This window comes from Mustela putorius, unplaced genomic scaffold (genome assembly GCF_011764305.1).
Source record: "Mustela putorius furo isolate JIRA1106 unplaced genomic scaffold, ASM1176430v1.1 tig00000095_pilon_pilon_pilon, whole genome shotgun sequence".
In the NCBI taxonomy this organism is placed as follows: domain Eukaryota; kingdom Metazoa; phylum Chordata; class Mammalia; order Carnivora; family Mustelidae; genus Mustela; species Mustela putorius.
The window spans coordinates 22,353,000-22,371,963 of record NW_025421280.1 but is presented as its reverse complement, the minus strand read 5'-3'; the positions used below and the strand labels follow the sequence as shown (position 1 = coordinate 22,371,963).

The 18,964-nt window shown below is 40.8% G+C and overlaps 1 protein-coding gene across 2 annotated transcripts in view; it reads right to left on the bottom strand.

The window, feature by feature from the left end:
• Positions 1 to 18,964, bottom strand: part of RHOA (ras homolog family member A) — a 57,429-nt gene that overhangs the window by 36,564 nt on the left and 1,901 nt on the right. Inside the window, exon 2 of one of the 2 annotated variants that reach the window (XM_045079925.1) lies at positions 15,666 to 15,743. The exons of the other annotated variant lie outside the window; for it this stretch is intronic. The gene's annotated coding sequence lies outside the window, so the exon portion shown is untranslated. The remainder of the gene's footprint in view (positions 1 to 15,665; positions 15,744 to 18,964) is intronic. 2 annotated transcript variants of the gene reach the window in all.

Below are 18,964 nucleotides of genomic sequence, written 5' to 3'. Positions count from 1 at the left end.
GCTCCTTTTTGGTCGCGTGGCTCCTAATGAGAAAAACTACATTTCCTGACCTCTGATACATCTAGGTGAGGTCATTAAGGTCTGGCCAGTGGACTGTATGCCGAATTGGGGCAGAAGAGGGAAGAACTGCTACAGCAAAGTATTGAGATTAAGGGGAACACATCTAGCACACAAGTGGGTGGGATGACCCAAGATATGAACTATCGATTCCTAAGGGACCGCTCCACTGTAACAGAAGAGGGAGCATACCACAAGAGCCAAACATAGGCAAGTGAATAGAGGTAGCAGCAGACCCTTCTAACTGCTTCCATTTTCTCAATTAAATAAAAAGCAAGATCATCATTTGACAGCAAAGCTGGGGAAAAGAAACAAAGTTTGAGCTAAAGGTGGTGGTACTACCTAAAAACAGGAGAGGGGCACCTGGGTGGCTCAGCTGGTTAAGCACAGGCCTCTTGATTTCAGCTCAGATCATTTCAAGGTTGATATCTAGCCCCATAGCTCCACACTCAGCATAGAGTCTGGTTGAGATTCTCTCCCTCTGCTACTCACCCCTAACCCCGCCCCGGCTCTTGTCTCTCTCAGTCTCAAATAAATAAATTCTTTTTTTTTTTTTTTAAGATTTTATTTATTTATTTGACAGACAGAGATCACAAGTAGGCAGAGAGGCATTCAGAGAGGAGGAAGCAGGCTCCCCGCTGAGCAGAGAGCCCGATGCAGGGCTCAATCCCAGGACCCCGGGATCATGACCCGAGCCGAAAGCAGAGGCTTTAACCCACTGAGCCACCCAGGTGCCCCATCAAATAAATAAATTCTTTTTAAAAGATTCTATTTATTTATTTGACACGGGGGGGGGGGAGAAAGAGCGAGCACACGCGCTTGTGAGTGCACAAGCAGGAGGAAGAGGGAAAGCCTCCCACCAAGCAGGGAGCCCAATGTGGGGGCTCAATCCCAGGACCCTGGGATCATGACCTGTGCCCAAGGCAGAAGCTTTAATCCATTGAGCCACCCAGGCGCCCAACAGCTATTGTTTTAATTGTTGGAGTCTATTATCTGTAAATTCCAGTAAAAAAGACTATCTTCGGGGTGCCTGGGTGGCTCAATGGGTTGAGACTCTGCCTTCACTCGGTTCATAGTCCCGGGGTCCTGGGATCAAGTCCTGCATCGGGTTCTCTGCTTGGCGGGAAGCCTGCTTCCCTCTCTCTCTCTCTGCCTACTTGTGATCTCTGTCAAATGAACAAATAAAATCTTAAAAAAAAAAAAAAGACTGTATCTTCATTTTTATATTCCCTATAACACCTGACAAAGTTAAAACCAGCACCTAACAGAAGTGTTTGCTGACTGAATCAAGGATAAGAAACCTAGCCTTCCTAAATTCATGAATTAAAAACTGCACTGGTGGGTACCTGAGTGACTCATCGCTTAAAGCCTCAGGTCATGGTCCCAGGGTCCTGGGATCAAGCCCCAAGTTGGGCTCTGTTTGGCCGGGAGCCTGCTTCCCTTCCTGTCTCTCTGCCTGTCTCTCTGTCTACTTGTGATCTCTGTCAAATAAATAAATAAAATCTTAAAAAAAAAAAAAAAAAAACTGCACTGGTGTAGGGGCACCTGGCTGGCTCAGTCAAAAGAACATGAAATTTCTGACCTCATGGTCATGAGCCTGAGCCTTTTGCTGGGTGTAGAGATTACTAAAAATAAATAAACTTTTGAAAAAAATGCATTGGTATAAGAAAGAGTTAATTTAACTTTTTGAAAGAAAACTTTCAAAATCTCAAGTTACTAAGATTAGACAATAGCCTTCAAATTTACTTCCTCTAAGCACTTCCCTTCTTTTCAAAATTGGCCTTAAGTCTCATTGTTCAAGTAGGAAGTTACTTCTTTTCAAATAAGACTTACAAGTAATAAACTACTGTATATAAAACTCCCTAGCCCATAAGTGCATATATGAAACAAAATAAAGGTGGGGGGGGGGGAAGAAGACTAAATATCTGCCTTATCATCTTAGATATGGCAAAAAGTGCTGAAGACAGGGGCACCTGGGTGGCTCAGTCTTAAGCATCTGCCTTCAGCTGAGGTCATGATCCCAGGGTCCTGAGACTGAGTCCCACACCAGGCTCCTTGCTCAGCAGGGGGCCTGATTCTCCCTCTGCCTGTGCTCTCTGACAAATAAAATAAAACTTGGGGGGGGGGGGTGGTAAAAAAAAAAAAGTCACCCGTTCTACAAACTGAGCTAGCCAGGTGCCCCTTTCTTAGAATACTGTAGAGCAGCAATTTCAACTACTGAAGAGATTCATTATGGAAGATCAAAAATAATTTATTAATAGCTAAAGCAGTGAAAATTAGAGCAAATTCAAGGTTACCTGAATACAGTGGTGTTTTTCAAAACTGAAACGTTTCCCTATCTAGTGAATAACTATTTAATCCTTTCTTTTTAAAGATTTTACTGATTTATTTGAGAGTAAGCTACAAGTGGGGAAGGGGGAGGGAATGAAGAAGCAGACTTCCCGCTGAGCACGGAGTTAGACTTGGGACTCAAATCCAGGACCCTGAGATCCTGACCTGAGCTGCAGGTAGGCACTAATGGACCGGGCCACCCACGCAACTCTAAGGACAAGTGTTTTCAGGGTCTTTTAGGATTCCTTTCTTGTATTCTAGGACGGGTCTCCAAGAAGCAGAGAAAAGGCCTTGAAACTGCATTACAATCACTGTATCTTAACTTGTAAATGAATAAGCTTGACTATTCTCTATAGCTAGAGGAAGATGTGATCATCACATGCACTCCAATCCCTACCTCAACCACACATTCTAGGAGGGGCCACCCGACACATGTTCTCAAAGAGTTCCAGATGATTCTTACCCCACCCAAAACACTACCAAAAACCTTACTTGACCAAAAAGTGTATTTGGGTTTCAAAATCTGAGTCCCATCCTATGTGTGTCTAACGAACATACAGCATCTACCAAATGCACCACTCAGTAAAATCAGAAATACTCATTACAAAAAAAAAAAAAAGAAGAAGAAGAAAAGAAAAAGAAATATTCATTATATGGACAGGTCCCAGACAAGCCATACGAAAAGATTCTTCTAGAAATTAATTTCAGTTATAGACAGCAACAGTTATTGGATAATAGCCAGTTAACAGTAGTGGTAAAGAAGCTATACTACCTAAGAGTTAATCCAGGCTCTATCACTTATTAGCTTTATGTCCCATTACAACGAGTTTCCTTATGTGTCAAGTGGAGAATAAAATCTTCTAAAAAGGGTTCATATGAAGATTAAATCAGACAAAAACAGACTACCTACTGAAAATAGGTCAGTGTTCAACAAATGTTTCTCATTATTATTTAGGTCTTATTTTGGATAAATGGCAAATTCCTCCAAATTCCAACTGTCCAGAACGTGAAGAGCAGCTTGTACTATTATGGCCTGACCTGAAAAGAATGTTGTTCTTCCTAAAATTTCCTAAATTTTTCTACCTAGCAAATATAGTTAACCCATACACAACATGAGTTTGAACTGCACTGTTCCACTTACATGCAGATTTACATTAGAGTACTAAATTTACATTAGAGTATTATTTCCTCTTCCTCATGATTTTTTTAGCATCCTTTTATCCTCTAGCTTACTTTACTCTAAGAATACAATATATAATACTGTATTAACATACTCAATATGTCTTAATTGACTGTTTATGCTATCACTAAGGCTTCCAATCAATGTAGGCTACTAGTTTCATTTTCAGGGAGTCAAGCTGCACTCCCATTTGTTCAAAAGTCAACTTTAATTAGTTTTCCCAAAGTACGTGTATCACATCCATACCTTATCCCACCCTCTTCTTTCCTACTGATAAAAGTAAAATTATTATTTAGCTTATCTCTCACTGTCTGGAATTACAAGCCCACAATGCTTCATCCAAAGCCTTGGGACAAGAGGTTTCCAAACTCAGAAATTTTCAGGTTTTAGAAAGATAATATGCTGTGCAAATGCAAAATACTCCCTAACATACCCAGTGTGTTAATACTTCAGTAAAATAAATGAACATTTATACTAAGAAAGATAAAGCCTAAACAACCTCTCATCAGTTCAGGTTTCGCCATCAAATGAGTTTGTGGTTTTCATAACTTTCCAAAAGGCGGCTATGGAAATCCTTAACCTAGCAAGCCTGGGTGGCTCAGTCACTTAAGCGTCTGCCTTCGGCTCAGGTCATGATCCCAGGGTCCTGGGATGGAGCCCCATGTCAGGCCCCCTGCTCTGAGAGGAATCCGCTTCTCCTTCGCCTTCTGCTCTTCCCCTTTGGTTGTGCACTGAGCATGCTCTCTCATATAAATAAATATAAACTTTAAAAAAAAAATCCTTGAGGTGCCTGAGTGGCTCAGTCAGTTAAGTGTCTGCCTTTGGTTCAGGTCAGGATCCCAGGGTCCCTCTCCCTCTGACCCTCTCTTCTGCTGGTGTGCTCATTCTCTCTCTCTCTGGCAAATAAAATCTTAAAAAAAAAAAAAAAAAAAAAAAAAAAAATCCTTACCCCAATGCCAATTTGTTTTAAACATACACACACAATCACCTTCTTCTCACTTTTAAAGCACCTTTTCTAATGCCCTCAAGTCTGATTTTCCTTGAAACATGCTGTTACCTCAGAGAAATGGACTGGACCCCTCCTGCTTTTTCTCTTAGGAAATTGTAAAAAAAAAAAAAAAAGGCTTTAAATTAGGTAAATTGGAGACTGGGTGTGGTGTTCATTTAAACCAAACTTCAGGGCTGACGGTAATTTGACTTCTAAAACCTAAATTAGCTGAATAATTTCAGTAACTTGTTCAGGGACTACACATTTTCTAATACTTAATTAGACTCACAGTAAATCTGCCTCTGTGCGTAATTTTTGGCTTATTTTTGGCAGATAAGAAACCACCAAAGATGCTTCAGATGGTGCACTAGGTTACAATGCATGTATTATATGTTTATTAGCCAAACATTCATTATAGGCAGGCACAAAACAGTTCTCCAGCCAAGAAACAGAAGTAGAAATAATTCAACTGCGTAACTATGCTTCTGCTGGATCAAGATCTTTACAATATTTTGGGAAGATAATGAATAAATTTCAATGCAGATAAAATAATCACAGCTTTAAAATGATTAATTTAGCATACTTAAGATAATTATAATTTTACCTCATAATTCTTCAAAGGAACTAATTATGCAAAAGAAGCAGTGATGATTACAGCAAGTTTTCTACCATTTCTCAACGACCCAAGAAATAAAAGCACTTAATACAGCACAGCTTTGGACATAACATAATTTTTTCTTTTTTTACTGTACTCGTTAAACAGTGGACACAATAGATGAGAAGTTAAATTCACAAAACTTACATTTTTAACATCCATATGCCTCAATTATATAATCCAGTTTGAAATTTTATATCCTGTGGTAACCCCTTCTCTGCAAAGGATAAATTCCAAGACCCCCAGTGGATGCCTGAAACCACAGATGGTACCAAACTCTATATACTATGCTTTTCCCATATATACATACCTATGATAAAATTTAATTTATAAATTACGCACAGTAAGAGACTAAATAACTAAAATAGAATAATTATAATATACTGTAATAAGTTATGTGACTGTAGTCTTTCCCAACCCCCTCACAATATCATATTGCACTCACCCTTTGTGTGATGATGTGAGATGATAAAGTGCCTATGTGACGAGATGAAGTGATGTCAATGATGTAGGCACTGTGATGCAGGATTAGGCTACCACTGACTTTCTGAGAGATGTCAGAAAGAGGATCAGTACTTCCAGACCACAGTTGAATACAGGTAACAGAAACCGTGGGTAAGAAAAACTAGTATGTCTTATTTCTCTCTCTAAATAAGTCCATATGGGGACGCCTGGGTGGCTCAGTTGGTTAAGCAGCTGCCTTCGGCTCAGGTCATGATCCCAGCGTGCTGGGATCGAGTCCCACATCGGGCTCCTTGCTCCGCAGGGAGCCTGCTTCTCCTTCTGACTCTGCCTACCACTCTGTCTGCCTGTGCTCGCTCTCTCTCTCTCTCTCTGACAAAAAAAAAAAAAAAAAAAAAAGTCCATATGAATCAGTACTGTTACTGTTAATGACTATTACAAATGCAAAAGTTGTACAGTCTTAAACTTAATCCTGTGAACTTCACATAGAAGAATTATGATCCTACAGGGCACCTGGGAGGCTCAATGGGTTAAAGTCTCTGCCTTTGGCTCAGGTCATGATCCCAGGGTACTGGAATGGAGCCCCGCATCGCACTGGGCTCTCTGCTCAGCAGGGAATGCTTCCCTTCCTCTTTCTGCCATAGGCAAATTCTTGAATTTGTGATCTCTGTCAAATAAATTTAAAAAAAAAAAAAAAAAAAAAGCGTCCTCCCAATCCCAGGTTTTGTCAATGTCAGTTTCCGCAAGAGGGTGTAGTGTCAATGCAAACTATGCAAAAAACACTTTGGGTGAAACCTGGACACAAAATGTCATATTGCAGTAAGAAAATCTGTAAATCCCAAGACACTGTTTTATGAAATTATAAGACCCAAAGAATATAACCACTCTTAGCCAAAACAATATATCTTATAACTCAAGCTATTAAGCCATGATTTCTTCCTTCTCTCCTTTGCCCTGAATGCACCCCACCTACCCTTCCCCCCACTAAGATAACTCATACTTTAGGCTAAGTCACTAGCTCTCAGGAGATTCCCTGAGCTCCCAACTTACATCAGGCCCCTCGGATACTCCCCCAGCACCAAACATTTCTCTCTGCCTCATCACATACCTCCAAAGTTTATTCCTCCCAAACTATTAATATAAGAATCGTATCTGTCTTGTTCACCACTGTCAGATAAGCACAGATGTAAGCACACAGTGGTTATGTGTTCAAATAAAAAACTGAAAAAATACATTTCCAGGAGCAAAGAAGCTTTATAAAACCAATTTGCTGAATAGAGATTTTAAAAAAGAAAACAGTAAAAACAAAACAAAAAACAGTTACAACATCAGCTGTGTACACTAGTGGTAAGGTTATCTCCTAGGACACTTGTATTAGCCAGTTCAAGAATTTGCCCTCAGAGAATTAAAGAAAACCCTCACATAAATCAGAAATTTAAGTTATCTGTAACAGGAGTGTTAAAACTCAGGTCCTTCCTATGAACTCAACTGCTCTTATTTTATAAATAACTCTTAATAAATAAGTCTAATTGGCCAGTAGCTGAATTCACAGTAGTTAGAAAAACGCATGCTTGGGTGAGAAAGAGGTGCAGCCTATGACAGGACATAGGAGACAGAAAACCCTGTAAATCAGACTCAGAAGTATAAAATGGGGAGCGAAAGAAGTGCAAATCTGGCCAGTCCTAAAGCAGGCCAACACACTCCAAGGACAGAACTCAAAAACTCTTTCCCTTAGAAGGAAAGACCTCAATTATTACACAGCAAAGCTTAAGTCCCAGATACTGCAAGAAGGGGAAAAAAACCAGAAATAAAATGAAATTTAAAGCTTAAGAAAGCAAGCTTCAGTTATTTAGAACACAATGATACAATTTCAGCGGTTTAAAATCTCAACTTTCCCACAAGGCCCATACTGTACCTAAACACACATGAATCCCATTAAAGCTTAAAAGATGTCCTACAGGGGCGCCTGGGTGGCTCAGTGGGTTAAGCCGCTGCCTTCGGCTCGGGTCATGATCTCAGGGTCCTGGGATCGAGTCCCGCATGGGGCTCTCTGCTTGGCGGGGAGCCTGCTTCCCTCTCTCTCTCTCTGCCTGCCTCTCTGTCTGCTTGTGATTTCTCTCTGTCAAATAAATAAATAAATAATCTTAAAAAAAAAAAAAAAAAAAGATGTCCTACAATGTATTCTCTGGAAGCAAAGCTATTAGAATTATGAAAGTGAAAATAAAGGTCAAAACACAGACTTCTCCTGACAACCCTAAAAGTAACAACCAAATTAGAAATCTAATTTTTGTTCAAACAATAAACCTGATTTCAAATGCAGATTTTCACAGGCGCTCCCTTCTCCAATACCTTACATTTTACTGTTTTCGTCCTTTGTTAAAATACACATCTAAGGGGCGCCTGGGTGGCTCAGTGGGTTAAAGCCTCTGCCTTCAGCTCAGGTCATGATCCCGGGGTCCTGGGATCAAGCCCCACATCGGGCTCTCTCCTCAGGGGGGAGCCTGCTTACCCTTCTCTCTCTTTGCCTCTCTGCATACTTATGATCTCTGTCAAATAAATAAATAAAATCTTAAAAAAAAAAAAAAAACACCACATCTAAAATAAACAGAATACATACCACTTCATTAAGTCAGAGAAAATCACTACACTGGAACTGTTTCACAGTGCTGAGTAGAAACCTGTCCTATCAACTTCAGGTTTACCCACACCATTAAACACTGGGAAATTAAATTGAAAACATAAAGCCATTTATTTAACCTGCAGACAACACAGGAGACTTCTGGCAAAAAGACTCAAACCATCTGTCCATTTCATAATGCCCTTGAGCCTGGTACTGTCGCTGTTTTGTCACCTTGATCAAGCAGTTGTCAAGGGTTGATGTCAGTTCAAAGGCCTTTAGAGATGAAGAGCACCAGGCCTAAGGCACATAAAGGCAGAGGAAAACCCCACAAAGCCTGTAATACATGGCCAAATGAGAACAACACCAGATTTAAATTCTTCTTTGGGGCTGGAGGAAATAACACATCTGGCTTCCTAAATAACACATCTTACCATTCACCTCAAAATGTATATATTCCAGGGTTAACCTTAAATGAATGGGCAGAATCAGGATTTGACGTTGTGCAGCCTAATCCTCCACTCACATTGCCTACAAGACAATGCCTGTCTGGAGACCTGCCATACAGAGAAGAATAAACCAAGAGGTAGTCCAGCTGCCTAGGTGTTTCAGCAATGACAATACACACCCTGCATTCTGCCACAAACATCTCTATTCCTCTATCTCTATACGATTAGCAGTTGAAAACTCTTCAGGGTGAGGCTTACATCTATTTAAAACTTTTTTTCTTTTTTAAAATTGAGGTGAAATATACACAATATAAAGTTCACCTTTTTAAAGTGAACAGTTCAGTGATACTTAGCACACTGACAATGTTGTACAACAACCAAGTCTATCCAGTTCCAAAACATTTGAATTACCACAAAAGAAAGCTGTATACCTATTAAGCAATCCATCTCCAGTTCCCCTCTCCTAACACCTGGCAACCACTAAATTGCTTTGTGTCTCTATAGATTTGCTATTCTAGATATTTCATATAAATGAAATCTTTTAACATATGACCTTCTGTGTTTGACTTCTTTCATTTAGCATTTTTTTTTAAAAGCTTTTACTTATTTATTTGCCAGAGAGAAAGCACAAGCAGGGGAAGCAGCAGGCAGGGAGAGATGGAGCAGGCCCCCCCGCTGACCTGGTGTGGGGCTTGATCCCAGACCCTGGGATCATGACCTGAGCCTAAGGCAGATACTTAACCTCCTGAGCTACCTAGGCACCCCTAGCACAATACTTTAAAGGTTCATCCATTTTCTGGCAGGTATTAGTACTTCATCTTTTTAAACAGCTGATACATTCTATTCTCTGTACATAACCACATTTATTTATCCACTCATCTGCTGGTGGACATTTGGATTGTTTCCATCTTTTGGCTATATGAATAGTGATGCTATGAACATTTATGTACAACTCATGTCTGAGTACATGTTTTCAAATCCTTTGGATATAGATCTAGGAATGGAATTACTGGGTTGTATGTTAACTCTTTATATAACCGTATGAGGAATTGCCAGGGACACCTGGGTGGCTCAGTCACTAAGCATGTGCCTTCAGCTCAGGTCATGATCCCAGGGTCCTGGATTGAGCCCTGCATCGGTCTCCTTACTCAGTGGGGAGTCTGCTTCTCCCTCTGCCTGCTACTCCCCCTGCGTGTGTGCTCTCCCTCCCTCTCTCTCTGACAAAGAAAATCTTAAAACAAACAAACTATACCAGGAACTGCCAAACTATTTTCCACAGTGTATCCTATTAAGTATCTTGCCATATAATCACCCAGACCTACTGTTAAGGAGAAAGAATAAGATCTCTAACGCTGTGATGTGAAATAGTGTGCACCTAAAAAAAGGAAAAATATGTAACATACATACAGACACAGTATCTCTAGAAGGACGCACAAGAAACAGAAGGTTCTCTCTAAAGGATTTAGGGAGGCTGAAATGGGAGAAAGGCTTATTTTTCATGCCCACTCCTTTTGTACTATTTCATGTACATGCTTCATCAACTTCCTTGCTCCAAAATAATATATTTTAAAAAGTTTTTCTAGGGGTAGCCTGGGTGATCAGTTGGTTAAGTGCCTGCCTTCAGTTCAGGTCATGGTACCAGCGTCCTGGGATCAACACCCAAGTCCAGCTCTTAGCTCAGCAGGGAGCCTTCTTCTTCCTCTCCCACTTGCTTGTGTGCTCTCTCCCACAAATATTCTCTCTCTTAAATAAAATCTTTTTTAAGATTTTATTTTTACTAATTTATTTGACAGAGAGAGACACAGTGAGAGAGGGAACTCAAGCAGGGGGAATGGCAGAGGGAGAAGCAGGCTTCCGCTGAGCAGGGAGCCCAATGCAGGACTGGATCCCAGGACCCTGGGACCTGAGCCGAAGGCAGATGCTTAATGACTGAGCCACCCATGCAGCCCGAATACATAAAATCTAAACAAAATAAGTTAATTAAAATATTTTTAAAGGGGCGCCTGGGTGGCTCAGTGGGTTAAGCCCCTGCCTTTGGCTCAGGTCATGATCTCAGGGTCCTGGGATAGAGCCCCGCATCGGGCTCTCTGCTCAGCAGGGAGTCTGCTTCTCCCTCTCTCTCAGCCTGCTTGTCATCTCTCTCTGGCAAATAAATAAATAAAATCTTAAAAAAATATATATATTTTTAAAATGTTAAAGTAATCTTGGGGTGCCTGGGTGGCTCAGTTAAGTGTCTACCTTTGGATCAAGCCCCACATTGGGCTTTTGGGTCTGCAGTGAGTCTGCTTCTCTCTCTGCCCCTCTACCCCTCCAATCTCTCCCCCCTTCCTCTCAAATAAATAAAATCTTTAAAAAAAAAAAAAAAGTAATCTCTACACACGGGGCTCGAGCTCACAACCCCAGGATCAAGAACTGAATGTTCCAGGGCGCCTGGGTGGCTCAGTGGGTTAAGCCTCTGCCTTCGGCTCAGGTCATGATCTCAGGGTCCTGGGATCAAGCCTCGAATCAGGCTCTCTGCTCAGCGGGGAGCCTGCTTCCCCCTCTCTCTCTGCCTACCCCTCTGCCTACTTGTAATCTTTCTCTCTGTCAAATAAATAAATAAAATCTTAAAAAAAAAAAAAGAATTGAATGTTGCAACTAAGCCAGACATGTGCCCCAAGAAAATACTCTTAAAGCCCCAAAGAAAGCAATACAATGAGAGGACTATGCTCTAGAGTAGGAAGAATATACTTTTTTTAAGATTTTATTTGATAGAGAAGGAGAGATCACAAGTAGACAGGCAGAGAGAGGGGGGAAACAGACTTCCCGCTGAGCAGAGAGCCCGTTAAAAGGCTCAATCCCAGGACCCTGAGACCATGACCTGAGCCGAAGGCAGAGGCTTAACCCACGGAGCCACCCAGGTGTCCCCTGCCTTTTTTTTAATGCAACCCCTACACATAATGTGGGGCTTGAATTCAGTCCCCAGATCAATCACATGCTCTACTAATTGAGCCAGCCAATTACTCTCATCTTTTATTATAAACTTAAGGATTTTATTTATCTATTTGAGAGAGAGAGAGGGAAAGCACAAGCAGGGGGAGGAGCAGAGGGAAAGAGACAAAAAACAAAGAACAAAAGTAGAATTTTCAACCATATGCTTAAAGTCAAAACAAATTTTTAAAGTAAAAGTATTAAATCTTTGTGTTTTAAAGTAGCTAGGAGGGGCACCTGGGTGGCTCAGTGGGTTAAGCCTCTGCCTTCGGCTCAGGTCATGATCCCAGAGTTCTGGGATCGAGTTCCGCATCGGGCTCTCTGCTCAGCAGGGAGCCTGCTTCCTCCTCCCTCTGCCTGCCTGCCTCTCTGCCTACCTGTGATTTCTGTCAAAAAAATAAATAAACTCTAAAAAAAAAAAAAAAAAAGATGGCAAAAATCTTACAACCAAAGTACCAACATACTAACTCCTACAGTTAAACAAACAAAAAGAAAATGCAAACACCAAACACGCTGTGTTTATCCTAATTCAGTCAGGTGGCAGTAAAGAAATTCATGTTGGGGCTCCTGGGTGGCTCAGTGGGTTAAGCCCCTGCCTTCGGCTCAGGTCATGATCTCAGGGTCCTGGGATAGAGCCCCGCATCGGGTTCTCTGCTCAGCAGGGAGCCTGCTTCCTCCTCTTACTCTCTGCCTGCCTCTCTGCCTACTTGTGATCTCTGTCTGTCAAATAAATAAATAAAATCTTAAAAAAAAAAAAAAAAGAAAGAAAGAAATTCATGTTAACTTTTTGCTTCCTACCAATAAAATCCTTGTCACTCTGAAAGCACATGTTCACTATATAAATACAATGATGTAGAAATACACAGTTAAGAAAACTTTGAAACATAGTCTTCCCCCTTACAGGGGAGGCCATTAATCAAACCACTCTAATGGATTACACAAAGTACTTAAAGGAGAAATCAAGTCTTGTGGACAACAATAGAGTACATACCCAGGGGTCCTGGGCTAGTTGTCTTCCTATGCCTAGTAACTGCGGTGAGCTAATCTTGTCATGGATCAAGAGATTAGGAAGCCACATCTTCTAATTTATCAGCAAAGCCTATGAGCACTCCTCTACAATATATTGTAAATCCCTTCACTTCCACTGTTACCATTCTTGTCCAAGCTCCTAACCTGTCACTGGATTTAAAAAGCTCCCGATAGGGGTGGCTTGGGTGGCACAGTCAGTTAAGCATCTGACTCTTGGTTTCAACTCAGGTTATGATCTCAGGGTCATGAGACAGACACCCCCCTCCCCCCATACTGAGTTCAGTACAAAATCTGCTTGAGATTCTTTCTCCCTCTCCACACTAGAATGCACTCTCTCTCAAATAAATAGCTTCCAATAGGTCTCCCTCCTTCCATTTTTGCCACCCTATAGTCTACTCTCTATACATCAGCTAGAAATATAAAATCAGACATTATTACCATTCCCATAAAAACCCTTTAATAGCTTTCCAACACAATCTGAATAAACTCTAAATTCCCAATTCCTACAAGATCTGGCCCCTGCCTATCAGTAAAAGTTTATTTCTTCCCATTCTTCGCACTTGCTCTTTAGGCTCCGGCCAGTTAAGTTTTGCTGTTCCCTAAAAAAGGTAAGCCCAACCTTTACCTATCACCAGACTTCCCTACTAGAACAGTAATCCCAAAAGCAGGACTATTAATATTTTTATGATTACTAACACCTGATGTGCTTTCTACTTGCCAATGATAGGCAGGCGTCTACGGCCATACCACCCTGAACGCACCCTATCTCGTCTACTTGCCAATGATATTGAGAAAAGTAGGTCAGATTCAAAACCAATAGACTTTTTAGTTCCAAACCAACTGTTCATATTTTTAGGAATAAAGATATTGTAAAACAAATAAACAAAAACCTTCTTGAGGACTGGGACTTTTTTTTTTTTTATGTGAAACAGTTTATTTTCTTAAGTAAGCTCTATGCCCAAAGTGGGGCTTAAATTCATGACCCCAAGATCAAGAGTTGCATCTACCAACCGAGGCAGTCAGACACCCAGAGAGCAAGAACCCTCTTTGTTTTCTTCAGATGTGTTCCAGGACAGTGTCTGACATATACATATAATAGCTATTCAAGAACTACTTGTTCAACAAATGAATGACAAAACCACAACCTAACTTGGCCATTCTTCTTACCATGCCAAGGAGGATTTCAAAGCCAACCAAAACCACTATTATATGCCTTCACTGGTCAGTAGCCTATCTCACCAAAACATATTCATCCTCTTCACACCTCACTTCTCCATACATAGAGTTCCCTCAGACCCAAAGAGAACAATGAAAGCTGATCAAAAAGTACTCGGCCGGGGCGCCTGGGTGGCTCAGTGGGTTAAGCCGGTGCCTTCAGCTCAGGTCATGATCTCAGGGTCCTGGGATCAAGCCTCGAATCAGGCTCTCTGCTCCGGAGGGAGCCTGCTTCCTCCTCTCTCTCTGCCTGCCTCTCTGCCTACTTGTGATCTCGGTCTGTCAAATAAATAAATAAAATCTTAAAAAAAAAAAAAAAGTACTCAGCCAAGATATTTATCATGGTATCAATTAAGATACTTCGATTTCCGGGTGGCTAAGGTAGTTAAGTGTCTGTCTTCAGGTCAAGTCATGATCCCGGGGTCCTAGGATGGAGTTCTGCATTGGGCTCCTTGCTCAGCAGGGAGCCTGCTTCTTCCTCTACCTGCTGTCCCCCTTCTCTCTCTCTCTCTCAATCTCTGACAAATAAAATCTTTTAAAAAATAATAAATTTTAAAAAAAGACACTCCTATGTCCTTCATTTGTAATTAGTTTAAATATCTACACAACCCCTGGATGGGCTTTTATACCAGCTGTTAACATTGCTCCCAACTAAGCCAATATGTCTCTGACCCCTGTTAAGAGGGAAGATTGTCCTCTAACCTTCATTCTCTAGCTAGCTAATTGCTATTATTAGATAAACCTGAAGCACAAGCTCTGGATAAACTGTATGATAACCAGACTACAGAATAAATGAAAACTTAAAAATGAAAAACAGAAGGAGTAAAATGGGAATGGCCCAGAAGTAAAAGAGTATGTGTATAACACACGAGTCCATCTCCTCAGGAAATGTATCTTCATCTAAAAAAGAAATATCTTGGGAGGCCTGGGTGGCTCAGTAGGTTAAGCATCTACCTTCAGCTTAGGTTATGATTCCAGGGCTCTGGGATCAAGTCCCATATTGGGCTTCTTGCTCACTGGGGAGCCTACATCTCCCTCTGCCTGCCACTCCCCCTGCTTGTGCTCTCTCACTCTCCCTGACAAAATAATCTTTTTTTTTAAGATTTTTATTTATTTGTCAGATCACATGTAGGCAGAGAGAAAGAGAGGAGGAAGCAGGTTCCCGGCCGAGCAGAGAGCCCAACGCGGGACTCGATCCCAGGACCCTGAGATCACAACCCAAGCCAAAGGCAGAGGCTTTAACCCAGAGCCACCCAGGCGCCCCTCCCTGACAAAATAATGTTTTAATAAATAAATAAGAAAAAAAGAAATATCTGAGGGTGCCTGGGTGCTCAGTTAGTTGAGGTTTGACTCCTGGTTTCAGCTCAGGTCATCATCTTGGGGTTGTGGGATCAAAACCCGTGTTGGGCCCTGTGCTGGGCATGAAGCCTGCTTGGGATTTTCTCTCACCCTATGCCCTCCCCCACCCCATCTTAAAAAAGAAAGAAAGAAAGATCACTTAGAAGTAAAAAGGGAAGTTAGAAGAGTACCGTATGGAGAGAGAAAAAAATAAGACCAGAGAGAAAAGGTATGGAATAAGATAAAGAATTCGAGACTGGTGAAGAGAATCATTAGCAGTAATTCAACCACATTTCCCTAGAACTTAACATTTATATAATAATCTGTCTTCCATGGGAAAAAGGGAGTAAAAGAAGAGGTGTCTATTTACATACCTTACAAATGTGCTGCAAGACCCACGGCCTGTGCGGCAGAAGTTCTACAAGTGCCTTGAACTTCTCAGATGAAAGGCACTATAAAAATATAAAAATATCAGTAATTATGTCTATTCATTTGACAAGGGAAAAAAAAAAAACCACAGTGTGTAAATAGGCTTGCCCAAAGTTCTGTGAAGTAACTTAGAATCCAAGAGAGAGAAAAAGTGTAGAATTTAATTTTTGATTGATATACCACCAAATAATCACATTTGTACAAGTAATAGCTTCCCTCAGTTAATAAAATGCTCACAGGGCACCTGGCTGGCTCAGTGGGTTAAGCCACTGCCTTCGGCTCAGGTCATGATCTCAGGGTCCTGGGATAGTCCCACATCGGGCTCTCTGCTCAGCGCAGAGCCTGCTTCCCTCTCTCTCTCTCTGCCTGCCTCTCTGTCTACTTGTGATCTCTGTCAAATAAATAAATAATATTAAAATAAAATAAAATAAAATGCTCACAATCAACATTATCTTGTGAATATTATAATACTGCCCTTTTCAAAGCAAAAATCAAAAGCAAATGAATCCTATGTAAATTAATTTTCCAACATATAATTTTCAACCACATAGCAAAGTTAAAAGAATCTTAAAATGAACACATCTAATCCTACCTCCTAGACTACCATGAACATTTGAATAATTTGTTTTATCTTTTTTTTTTTTAAGATTTTATTTATTTATTTGACAGAGATCACAAGTAGGCAGAGAGACAGGCAGAGATGGGGAAGCAGGCTCCCTGCCGAGCAGAGAGCCTGATTCGGGGCTCAATCCCAGGACCCTGAGATCATTACCTGAACCAAAGTCAGAGGCTTAATCCACTGAGCCACCCAGGCACCCCTGAATAACTTGTTTTATCTTATTACACATTCTTCTTAATAAAGCATTACAGAGAAATTACAGGCTGAAAGACAACTGTCAGAAAATCAATGGCTTCAAAAACTTAGGGTAAAGTCATTAGGTCAAGAAAAATAATTTTTTAATATTGTTGTCAAAAATGATCAATATTAGTTTAGTGCTGGGACGCCTGGGTGGCTCAGTTAAGCGTCTGCCTTCGGGCTTAGGTCATGATCCCAGATCACCACATCATGCCCCTTGCTCAGCTGAGAGAGGCTGCTTCTCCCCTTGACTGCTCTGCCTAATACTCCCCCCTGCTTGTGCTCTCTCTGCACAATACTAATACAAATTAGTATTTTAAAAATATATATATATTAGTTTACTCTCTGAAGTCAGCATGGACTCAGATCTACTCCTACTCTTGGAGAGTGATTCTAGTTATTTAATATCAGATCCTATCATTCTTCGGCTAACGAACATCTAATGAGGGGTGCCTGGGTGGCTCAGTTGGTTAAATATCTGCCTTCAGCTTGGCTCAAGTCATGATCCCAGGGTCCTGGGATCAAGCCCTGCATCAAACCAGGCTCTCTGCTCAGCGGGGAGCCTGCTTCTCCCTCTCCCTGCCACTCCCCCTGCTTGTGTACTCTCTCTCTCAAATAAATAAAATCTTAAAACAAAAGAAAAGAAAATAAAAAAACAAACAATGATTTCTCCTTTCAGAACAAACCCAAAGAACTTCCCATATCCTAAAGGCCCTGCATGATATGGTCCCTACCCACCTCTCTAATTTCATTTTACCTTCCACTTCTCCATTTACTCCACTCCAAACATTTCAGTTATGTTCTCTTTCCCTTCACTTGAATAGTGAGACACTATTATAAATATGCTTAAACATATTTCCTTTATCCTCCCTCTTCATTAAAGAAAAAAAAACTCAATCTGGGATAAACTGGCTGCAATATAACAGAGTTTATCTCATATTTTGACTATTATTAACTATAAAATGTTAACTAGGATCATCTGGAGGAAGCGCCAATAAATTCAGACCAACACCAACAGAATGAGCAGCCTCAATGCCTATCTGATTTTCTGTCACGACAACCATAATTATGAGTATATAAGGCCTTCACTTAGAATTATAGCACCACAGATGAAAAATGAGTCATTTGAAATAAAAACACTTGAAATAGGAATTTCACAGTAATTACTAACTTTAAACTATCTTGGAAATTTTAATTTATTAATCTCATAAATACTTAACAGTGAACATATTCCCAAAGAGCACAGTATAGTAAAACACATTAACACATGTTTAAAATTTAGTTACATTAAGGTGTAGGTGCAGGCCAACTAAGTTCCACTGGCCAAAGATAAAGGATAAACTGAGTGGTATGTGAAGGTAAAATAACTTTTAGGTACCTTTCACAAGTACAAATATATGTGATTAAAATCCAGTGATTACGTACCATTTATCATTATCACTAGTGCAATTAAACCCAAAGTGCTGTCCATACAAGCTCAGCATGCCCAAATTAGTTCTTTTTAGAAGTTGAAGTATCAGTCTTTCTTCTGACAGAGTTAACATAAATCTCTCAGCTCTAGACAACTAAGAAGTCCCAAAGCAGCAACTCCTCCTCCTGTCACTGCCTGAACTGAACTATACTCCATGGACAGGAAACACCTCAAGATCTACCTGTTTTCACTCTCCTAATAAAAATCAGACTATGAGAACACTCCAACAAACTACCACCACACGCACAGGAAACTATTTACTTGATATGTGCAGTTTCTCTCCATCCCACCTCAAATCAACAGGCAAAAGAGCCCTCAGTCACATGATAACATCTTGACCTGACCTAATTAGTTGGATTTGGAACAGGGGAGTCTGGGCCTCCCGTTGGAAGAAGTTGTTCCCTCAAGAAGACCCAAACACCCATGGGTCCCTGGCTGGTGCAGTCAGTTACACATCAGATCCTTGGTTTCAGCTCGGATCATGATCTCGGGGTCCTGGGATCAGGCCCCAAGCTGGCCCCAAGCTCAGGGAGTAGTCTGCTAGGCTTCTCTCTCCCTCAACCCTTCCCCACACTCACACTCACTCTCTCTCAAATGGATAACCAAATCTTAAAACAAAAAACCAAATACCTAAAGCTACAACTAGGCAACCAAGGACCCTACATATTCATTTATGTATTTCAATCAACTGCTGCAGAACCAACCAGTTTCAGGGAGGAGAATGTTGTGAAGATAAAGACTGAAATTTGTTTAGAAAATGAATTTTTCAGACTCAACAAATATAAAATCAGTAATACATAAAAGAAGAAAACACTAGAAGTAAGTTAAGTCCTGAATTTTACCTAACTCTAAGCAAGCTGTTTGAGAGTACAAAGAGAATCCCTTGAAGAGAAAATAGTTCTGACCTGCACCTGACT